This window comes from Zalophus californianus, chromosome 9 (assembly GCF_009762305.2).
Source record: "Zalophus californianus isolate mZalCal1 chromosome 9, mZalCal1.pri.v2, whole genome shotgun sequence".
Taxonomy (NCBI): Eukaryota; Metazoa; Chordata; class Mammalia; order Carnivora; family Otariidae; genus Zalophus; species Zalophus californianus.
The window spans coordinates 24,709,902-24,718,653 of NC_045603.1; the positions used below are offsets into that span (position 1 = coordinate 24,709,902).

Consider the following 8,752-nt stretch of genomic DNA (forward strand, 5'->3'; position numbering starts at 1 on the left):
CACTAACTGCATCACTTTGGGGGAAGTATCTCGAAGCACATCCTTGGACTCTACACTATTTGCTTCATTTACTAAATCTCAAAAAAGGCAGATGTTTTTGATTCATTCAGGCATTTTTAAGGCTGAACTCCAAGACTTAGGGTCCACATGGACCATCAAAATAGGCATATTTTCCTTAACTCCATGTCCTACCACTCTTATCCCTCCTTACCATTCCCCTTACCACCAACTTTCTTCATTTTTTTTAAAGATTTTATTTATTTATTTGACAGAGAGACACAGTGAGAGCGGGAACACAAGCAGGGGGAGCGGGAGAGGGAGAAGCAGGCTTCCCGCTGAGCGGGGAGCCCGATGTGGGGCTCGATCCCAGGACCCTGGGATCATGACCTGAGCCGAAGGCAGCCGCTTAACGACTGAGCCACCCAGGCGCCCCCAACTTTCTTCATTAAACATAAATTTGAACACTATGACTCTGAGCTTACTACAAAGCAGGAAGTAAAGGGAAATATGACTGAAATTATGAATTGGCTAAAGTCCCCACAACTCACCCAGTTGGTCCTTCCACTGGCTACTACCATTGTAGGACCCAAACAAGAAACAACAATATCTTTGAGTCCTCCGATCCTACTTCCAGTCCCAATTTCTTCCAGCCCCAATTTCTAGATCCCCACTGTCCAATATAGTAGCCACTAGCTACATGTGGCTATTGAGGACTTGATGCAGCTGGTCTGAACTGAGATGTGCTATAAATGTGAAGAACACAACAGATTTCAAAGACTTCATAAAGAGGGGTGCCTGGGTGGTGCAGTTAAGCGTCCAACTCAGGTTGTGATCTCAGGGTCCTTAAATCGAGCCCCGAGTTGGGCTCTGCATGGAGTCAGCTTCGGATTCTCTCTCCCTCTCTCTCTGCCCCTCCTCCATGTGCACTCGCTCTCTCAGATCAATAAATCTTAAAAAAAAAAAAAACCAAAGACTTCATAAAGAAAAAGGATATAAAATATGTCATTTTTATGTTGGTGGCACTGTGAAATGACAATATTTTTAAATATTGGATTAAATAAAATATTTTATTAAAATTAATTCCACTTTATCTTTTCAAACCTTTTTAATGTGGCTTCTAGGCAATTGAAAATTACATATGTGGCTCGCATTTGTGGCTTGCATTATATTTCTATTGGACGACAATACACTAAGCGGTCTTTTCTTCTTCATCTCCACAGTTCTAGCCCTAGCTCAGGCCTTCATCTTCTTTCGGTGAGGCTTCTGCAAAAACCTCCTAACTAGTCTTTCTGTCTCCAATATGGCCTTTCTCCAACTGATTCTACAAAGTGTCCAGAAAGATCTTTTAAAACATAAATCCAATCATGCTCACTCAAACAGCTTGATATTGTTCCATGGGTCTCCTCCATTGACTTTAATTCTGTAGCTCCATATATAAAGTCTTTCCTGATAATCCAGACCCTGGCTTTAAATGAGTCAATTTCCAGATCCTCCACTTTCATATTTTCCACATATTTATGTGTCTTCAAAGGCACCTGCAGTCAAAGTTCTCTCCTCTTCCCCTTTCACCATTGTTCTTATCTTTTTGACAAAAGAAAAGTATCTAGGATCTTACCATGAGGCATTAATGGAACAATGAAACAACTGTTTAGTTTAAGCAAGGCACCATAACCACATCCCTACTCATGTTAAGACTTATTGCCAATATAATATCCACAACATGTATTTTAAAATATGCAAGAAATATAGAATTTTTGGAAATTCTTTTAAGGAATAAGCAAGAAAATTTGAAAACCACTAACTAGCCTGTTTCTCATGACACCTTACTCATATCCCTACCAGCATCAGCATTCCTCCCCAATATACAACACACACAGACACTCACACACCCCTTCTTAGCTCCAGCTTCACTCAAGGCTCAGCCTATCCAGCTATTAACAGCTTCGAGGCTCCTTAGAACATTCTCCTTCATCCTCTTCCCTCAGCTAATTACTCACTGCAACTCCTGCTTATTTGATGGCATCATCAGAAAAGGTTACTTTTCAGTTCTGCAATACAGGGGCTTCACAAATTTTCTTCTATTCTTTGATTTTCATTGCACTTTATAAAATAACCTCAAAGGAAGATGCAAACAATTTTTTTCTATTCAATTTTTATTATCATTTTCGTACTCTTTACCAGACTTTTCTCCTTTCATTAGTCAAAGAAGTTATGTTTTCCTCCCAAATTTGCTTGATTATTTTTAAGTATTGCTAAAAGGGTATAAAGAGTAGTTTCAAGCAGTTATTACTCAGGTGTCTTATTTTTTAAACAAAAAATACCAAGGTTTAATTACTGAACTCATACAATAAGTAAACCTCTATGCATATCTCATACTGTTTAGATGGACAACTGGTGCTTGTTATTGATTCCTTCATTGTGGTTGCCATAGTGTTGTCACCAAGTTCACTGTCAAGGTCACTGTGGTGATTAGGGACATGGGCTCTAGAATCAGACTGCCTGGCTCAACCACTTGTTAGTCGTGTGACCTTGGAAAATGTATTTTATCTTTCTGTACATCAGTTTTCTCATCTGTAAGGAATAGCAATTCCCTCATATGGTTGTTGTAAGGATTAAATGAATTAAAACTAGTGAAGAGCCTACAATGTAAGCCATTGGTTGTTTGGATAATAATACAAAAAGCAATTGGTAAGGTGACAAGTTCATTTTTTCAAAAGACTTGTTTGCAGAACTCTGAAAAATTACTAGAGAAATATTAGGTTTCTGTTTATCCACATTTTCAATTTTCATCTCAATAACAAACCGTCTTAGTGTCATATGTACAATGCTAAAATCACCAGGTGCCCTGTCAACAAAAGTTCCAGTTTTTTTCCTGTTCCTCACCACCTATGAATTTGTTTCAAGTCTGGGTTTTACACATGCACACACACAAACACACACACACACAAGCACATAGACAAAAGGAGTGAGAGTCTGCTGATTTGCTTACACTTAAGCATGCCAAAACTTTTAAAAGCCACAAACTTCAAAACACCTTTTCCCCAAATATCTTCAAGTAATTTAATTTCTTAGAACACAGCTGGCAAACTTTTTCTGTTAGCACCAGATAATAAGTACTTAAGGCTTTTCAGGCCATAGATCTCTGTTGCCACTACTCAATCCTGCCAACACTGTAGCCCCAAAGTAGCCATAGACAATAGTAAATAAATGAGTATGGCTGTGTTCCAATAAAACTTTATTAACAAAAAAAGGGCAGTTGGCCAGATTTGGCCTGCAGGCCATAGTTTGTGAACTCTGTCTTAGACATTACTCTATATTTACCTGGTGACTTTGATTATCTCTAGTAAAATGCAACATACCTATGGTAAGAGGAAAAACTGTGAAGCAATAAACTACAGAAAATGACATATGAAGTACAGACTACAGGTACATATAAAGTAGAAGAAAAACAGATGAGAGACAATTGCAGGTGAGAAAGAGATGATATTTCAATTCCCCAAGGTGATAGTTCAGCAGGAAACATAGATCAAAACAAGCACAAGTTTTGTTTTCTGCCTCAGAGTGCTTACCTGTATAAATACATATATTCATCTCAACGCTCAATTAACCAGTCAGAGACACACACATCACTAGAGCAGTTCCTAAAACTCTGTGCCCCAAATGACATCATCAGCCCACTGAAACAATACATTCTTCTTCTCAGGGCTCACCAGTGAATCTCTCATCATCTTACCTACAATTCTTCTTTTCGTATGTCTATATTTCAGGAATAAACAGCAACTACGGGTATTGTTAAGAATGTTTGGTTCTACTTCCAAAGTTAACAGATACTTTCAAGTTAATCAATTATATATCAATCTCTAACTCCTTAATTATGATTCCTAATCACAATGGGCCTGAATCAAGGCAGTGGTTGAATGAACTGCAAAGTGAAGCCATAATCAGTGAAGAATTAATAGAATTTGATAGTGAGGACAGGGTTGGGTTTTGGGTTTTGGGATTTGTGTTTTTGTTTTTGTTTGGTGTGCTGATTGTTGTATCCTGAGTGTTTAGAACAGTGCCTGATACTCTACATACATTTGTCGAATGAATGAATGATCGAATGAATGAATGAACAGACATATAGAGAGCAGGGAAATTTGAGCTACAGAATATTATACAAGCAGTGAAATGCATGTCATTTTCTAATCATTTGGTGGCTTCAACACCTCTTCACAACACCTTGAAAAGAAGTCTGCATATTTCAAACCACCTCTTTGCAAATTGATTTCTTAATGTCACTCACTAGGCTCCACACATTCACAGCCCACGCTCTTTCAGTTGCTAAGTGCACTGGATTGTCACAGTATGTTCCAGAGTCGCCAGACTTCTCTCAAATGCAAAAGATGTTCTCCTAATGGGAAGCAAAATCCTTATCTTTCAAATACAATATTCTCTAAAGCAAAGAAACAGTACCTTTAGATTTCAATCAGTTCAAATTAAAACTGATTTCCCAAAGCAAGGGAAAGCTTATGAGCTCTAAAATTCAGTAATATTATTTCACAACTTGGAACTCAAAGATGATTTATAGATTAGTTTTGCATTATTAGCTTCACTTCATTAGTAATGAAAATCATAACATGCTACTGAAAATATTTATTCCTAATATGCATTGATAACTACTATTGAGGAGATGTACTACGAGAGACTGAATTTTCTAAGTCAATAATATAAACAAAATTTAGGCAAACGTTTAAGACTATGATGAAAAGAAGGGGGGAAAGCTATGGCAAGAAAGAGGAACATTTAAATTTAATGGGTGTATGTATATACCTAAATTTACCAAGCATTTATTGAGTGAGAACACAATAACAAAGGAAGGACCAATTGGATATAAAATGCAGTCTATAGACCTGAAGAGTTTAGAGACTAATAGTTGGTCATTCAGTCATACAACAAGTTGTGTGTGTGTGTGTGTGTGTGTGTGTGTGTGTGTGGTTTTTTTTTTAAAGATTTATTTGTTTGAAAGAGAGAGAGAGTCGGGCGAGTGTGAGGAGGGAGGGGCAGTGGGAGAGCGAGAGACTCTAAAGCAGGCTCCCTGTTGAGCAGAGTCTGATGCTGGGGCTGGATCCCATGACCCTGAGATCATCACCTGAGCCAAAATCAAGAGTCTGATGCTCAACCGACTGAGCCACCCAGGCTCCCGAGCAAGTTTTAATCAAGATACTTCACTGGGTACTAAATCTTAATGATTACACTAGCTTGGAACACTTCAGCATATGTCATCAAATTTAAACTTTTACTTTAAGATTTTATTATGTTACAAGGAATACATGTTTTTTGTTTGTTTGTTTGTTTGTTAGAGATTTTATTTATTTGACAGAGAGAGAGATAGCAAGAGAGGGAACACAAGCAGGGGGAGTGGGAGAGGGAGAAGCAGGCCTCCCGCCAAGCAGGGAACCCAATGCGGGGCTCGATCCCAGGACTCTGAGATCATGACCCAAGCCAAAGGCAGTCACTTAACTGACTGAGCCACCCAGGCGCCCCGGAATACATGTTTTTTTTTAAAAGATTGAACTACAGAAACAAAAAGTAAAAGACTTTCCATAACTACCACCACTAGGTGGGGTAACTACTATTACATTATAGGGCATCTTTTCACACTTCTTGAAATAAGCACATACAAATACCTTTTTTAAAAACAAAAATGGTATCATACTATGCAGAATCAGGATAGCATACTGCTTGAGAGCATGGCCTTTACGCAACACCACCTCAATGCAAATCCCAGCTCTACCACTAAGTTACCTTTGGTAAGTTACTATACACCTCAATGCCAAAATTTTCTAATCTTTAAAATGGAAATTATATTAGTACACATGTCATAGCATTACTGTAAAAAATGAATACTCATAATCACTTAAAACAGAGCCTGGCACATTCTAAGAACCCAACCAATTGTAGTTATTATCATGCAATTTGTGATCTTATTAAGATTATATGGTGGACCTCCTTCCTCCACTTCATTTTTTTTCAAGGACCAAATAGTACCATGGTATGGATTTATTATAATTCACGTAATACATTCTCTTTTTATTATATGTACAGATTGCTCCAATGTACTAACAAAGAATGCTGAAAATAATATCTTTGTGCCTATACTTGAATATTTCTGAAGAATAAATGCCTAGAGAAGAAATGGATGGATCAGAAGAGGTAAATATTTTATTTTAAAGTGTATTTGAGATTCTTCTGAATTTCCCTTCTAAAAGATGCCAACTTATATTTGCCCCATAACATATGAAGGTGATCTTTTCCCTATATGGGGTATGTGTGTGTGTTTCATGTTTGAGCTTTTAATAACCCAGACGTTTTGCATGTTTCATGTTTGGTTGTATTTTTTGTGTGTTTTTTTTTAAGATTTATTTATTTAGAGAGAGAGAGAGAGAGAGCATGAGTAGGAGAACAGAGGGAGAGGGAGAGAGAATCCCAAGCAGACTCTGCCCCGACTGCAAGCCGGACTCGGGGCTGGATGTCACAACACTAGAATCACCATCCGAGCCAAAACCAAGAGTCCCACACTCCACTGACCGCACCACCCAGGCACCCCATCATGTTTGGGTTTTTAATCACCCAGACTTTTTGTATGATATAAGGTAGAAACCCACTTTATTTTTGTTAGGTAGTCAATTGTTCCATTACCATTTACTGAGCAGTGTATCTATTCCCAACTTCTTTGAAATGACATTCTTATTACATACTTAATTTCCATATATACATCGCTCAGTTTCCACTATTTTTTTCTATTGAAACACTTGTCTTTCTCTGACAGTACCATATTACTTTAGTTGTTACTATACTATTGTAGTATATTTCAGTATCTGTTAACTTCATATAAAACTTACTCCTGCACTTACCGCTACACATTATGTCAGAGATAGACCGTTTGCCACGAAAAACTAATGTTTCTCTCTCATAATGTAGTATTGTTGCTGGAAAGCAGCCCCCTACTTGGGGACTACATTTCTCAGCACCAGCCTTTTACATCTAGGTAGGACCATGTGACTCATTCTCACCAATGCAATGTGAGCAAATACAATGTGTGTCATTTTCAGGCCAAAGTGATGGGGAAGCAGGGATGCCTTCTTCATGGTCATTGTCCCTATCCAAGGCCTCCAAGGATCTAACAGGAGGCCAGAACCACAGAATGGAAGATGCCTGGCATCCAGAATGATCTTATGGAAGTCAGCCTGACTGGGAACTCTTGCACTTGCCTAAGAAATAAACCATTTGTTGTAATAAGCCAATAAAGTTTAGGGGTTTATCTATTACTTTAGCTAATACACAGATGATGGATTTTAAATGGCATTTTAAAAAAATTCAATTAGGATTTTAATTGGGAGCACGTTTTATTTATAGATTAAGTTAAAGAGAACTGACATCTCAATATTGAGTTTTCACATCTAGGAGAAATCACATCTTTGCATTTATTCTGGTCTTCTTTTGTAATCTTCAATAAAGGTTTGCTGTTTTCTTTATGTAGATCCTAAACATTTCCTACTGTTTATTTCTATATATTTTATATTTTGGTTGTAGTGCAGCTGCAATCCTTTTCCATTACATTTTCTTTTTGACTATTATTTGTACATATACAGAATGTTTGCTTTTATAGGATTATCTTTTATCATCTTACCGAACCTTGTTTGTGTTATTGGCTCATGGGTTTCATTTCTTGCATTTTATTTCTAGCAAAGGGTTTTACCTCTTCCTTCCCCAGAAACTTCTTTTTTTTCAGCCAGGACCTTGAAAACAATATTGAAAATAGTAGTGATAGCTTTTTTGCCGGCTTGTCCTTTTAAATAAAATTTCATTAATAGTTAACCATTAAATATAATGTTTCATAGTGATTTGATGAATGTCTTTTAACAGGTTATGGAAATCTTCTATTACTACCTTTAAAAAAGGTATATTTTTTGGTTGTTGCTATTAAATCGGATAGATCTTAAATTTTATCCAAATCCCTTTCCTCTCTCTGTTTAGATAATTTATTGTTTTATTTCTTTAATATAGTATATCATATAACATATTTCCTAAATATTAAAACACATTTTCATTTTATGTAACCCCTTGGTCATACCTTTAATGTGTTCAGCTATTTATGTAATATCTTTGTGCACACCTCCATGTCAGAGATTGGTTAAGAGGTGTGTGTGTGTGTGTGTGAGTGTGTGTACATTTGCCTAGTTTTCTCATCAGGAATATTTTACCCTGTAGAATGAAATTCAAAAATTTCATCTTTTCCTATGTTCTCTAAAATTAAATATGATATCTTTTTTCTGAATATTTGAAAAACTCACCTGTAAAATCAACGAAAGAGAATGTCTTTTGATGGAGAAAGATCTTTGCTCATTTTCCACTTTTTCTACAATTACTGAATGACGCAAGATTCTCTACCTCTTCTTGAATTTTTAAATCATTTTTACTCCCCTAGAAAAGTATGTATTTCCTTTATTTTTCCAAAGCTTTCTTCATTTGTACATAATATTCTCTTTCAATTTTTCGAAGTTTCTTCTACCTCTGCAGCTATGTCCTCTTTCACATTTTTAATTATTGCTCTCTGAATCTTCTCTCTTTTCCATATTGGATAGGCTAAGTCTTGTATATCTGAATTGGTTGTTTCAAAAACATCAGCTTTTATTCCAAAAATCTAAAAATTGTGAAAATACTATAGAGAAACATGTATTTTTTTTCTCAGTCAGACTAAAATTTGAAT

General features: G+C 36.6%; 1 long non-coding RNA gene across 1 annotated transcript in view; it reads left to right on the forward strand.

Moving 5' to 3' along the window:
- The window catches only part of LOC113922649, a 101,663-nt gene extending 94,414 nt beyond the window's left edge, over positions 1 to 7,249 (forward strand). The window contains exons 3-4 of the long non-coding RNA XR_003520023.2: positions 6,088 to 6,195; positions 7,095 to 7,249. This is a non-coding gene — a long non-coding RNA (uncharacterized LOC113922649). The remainder of the gene's footprint in view (positions 1 to 6,087; positions 6,196 to 7,094) is intronic.
- The last annotated feature ends 1,503 nt before the right edge of the window (positions 7,250 to 8,752 follow it).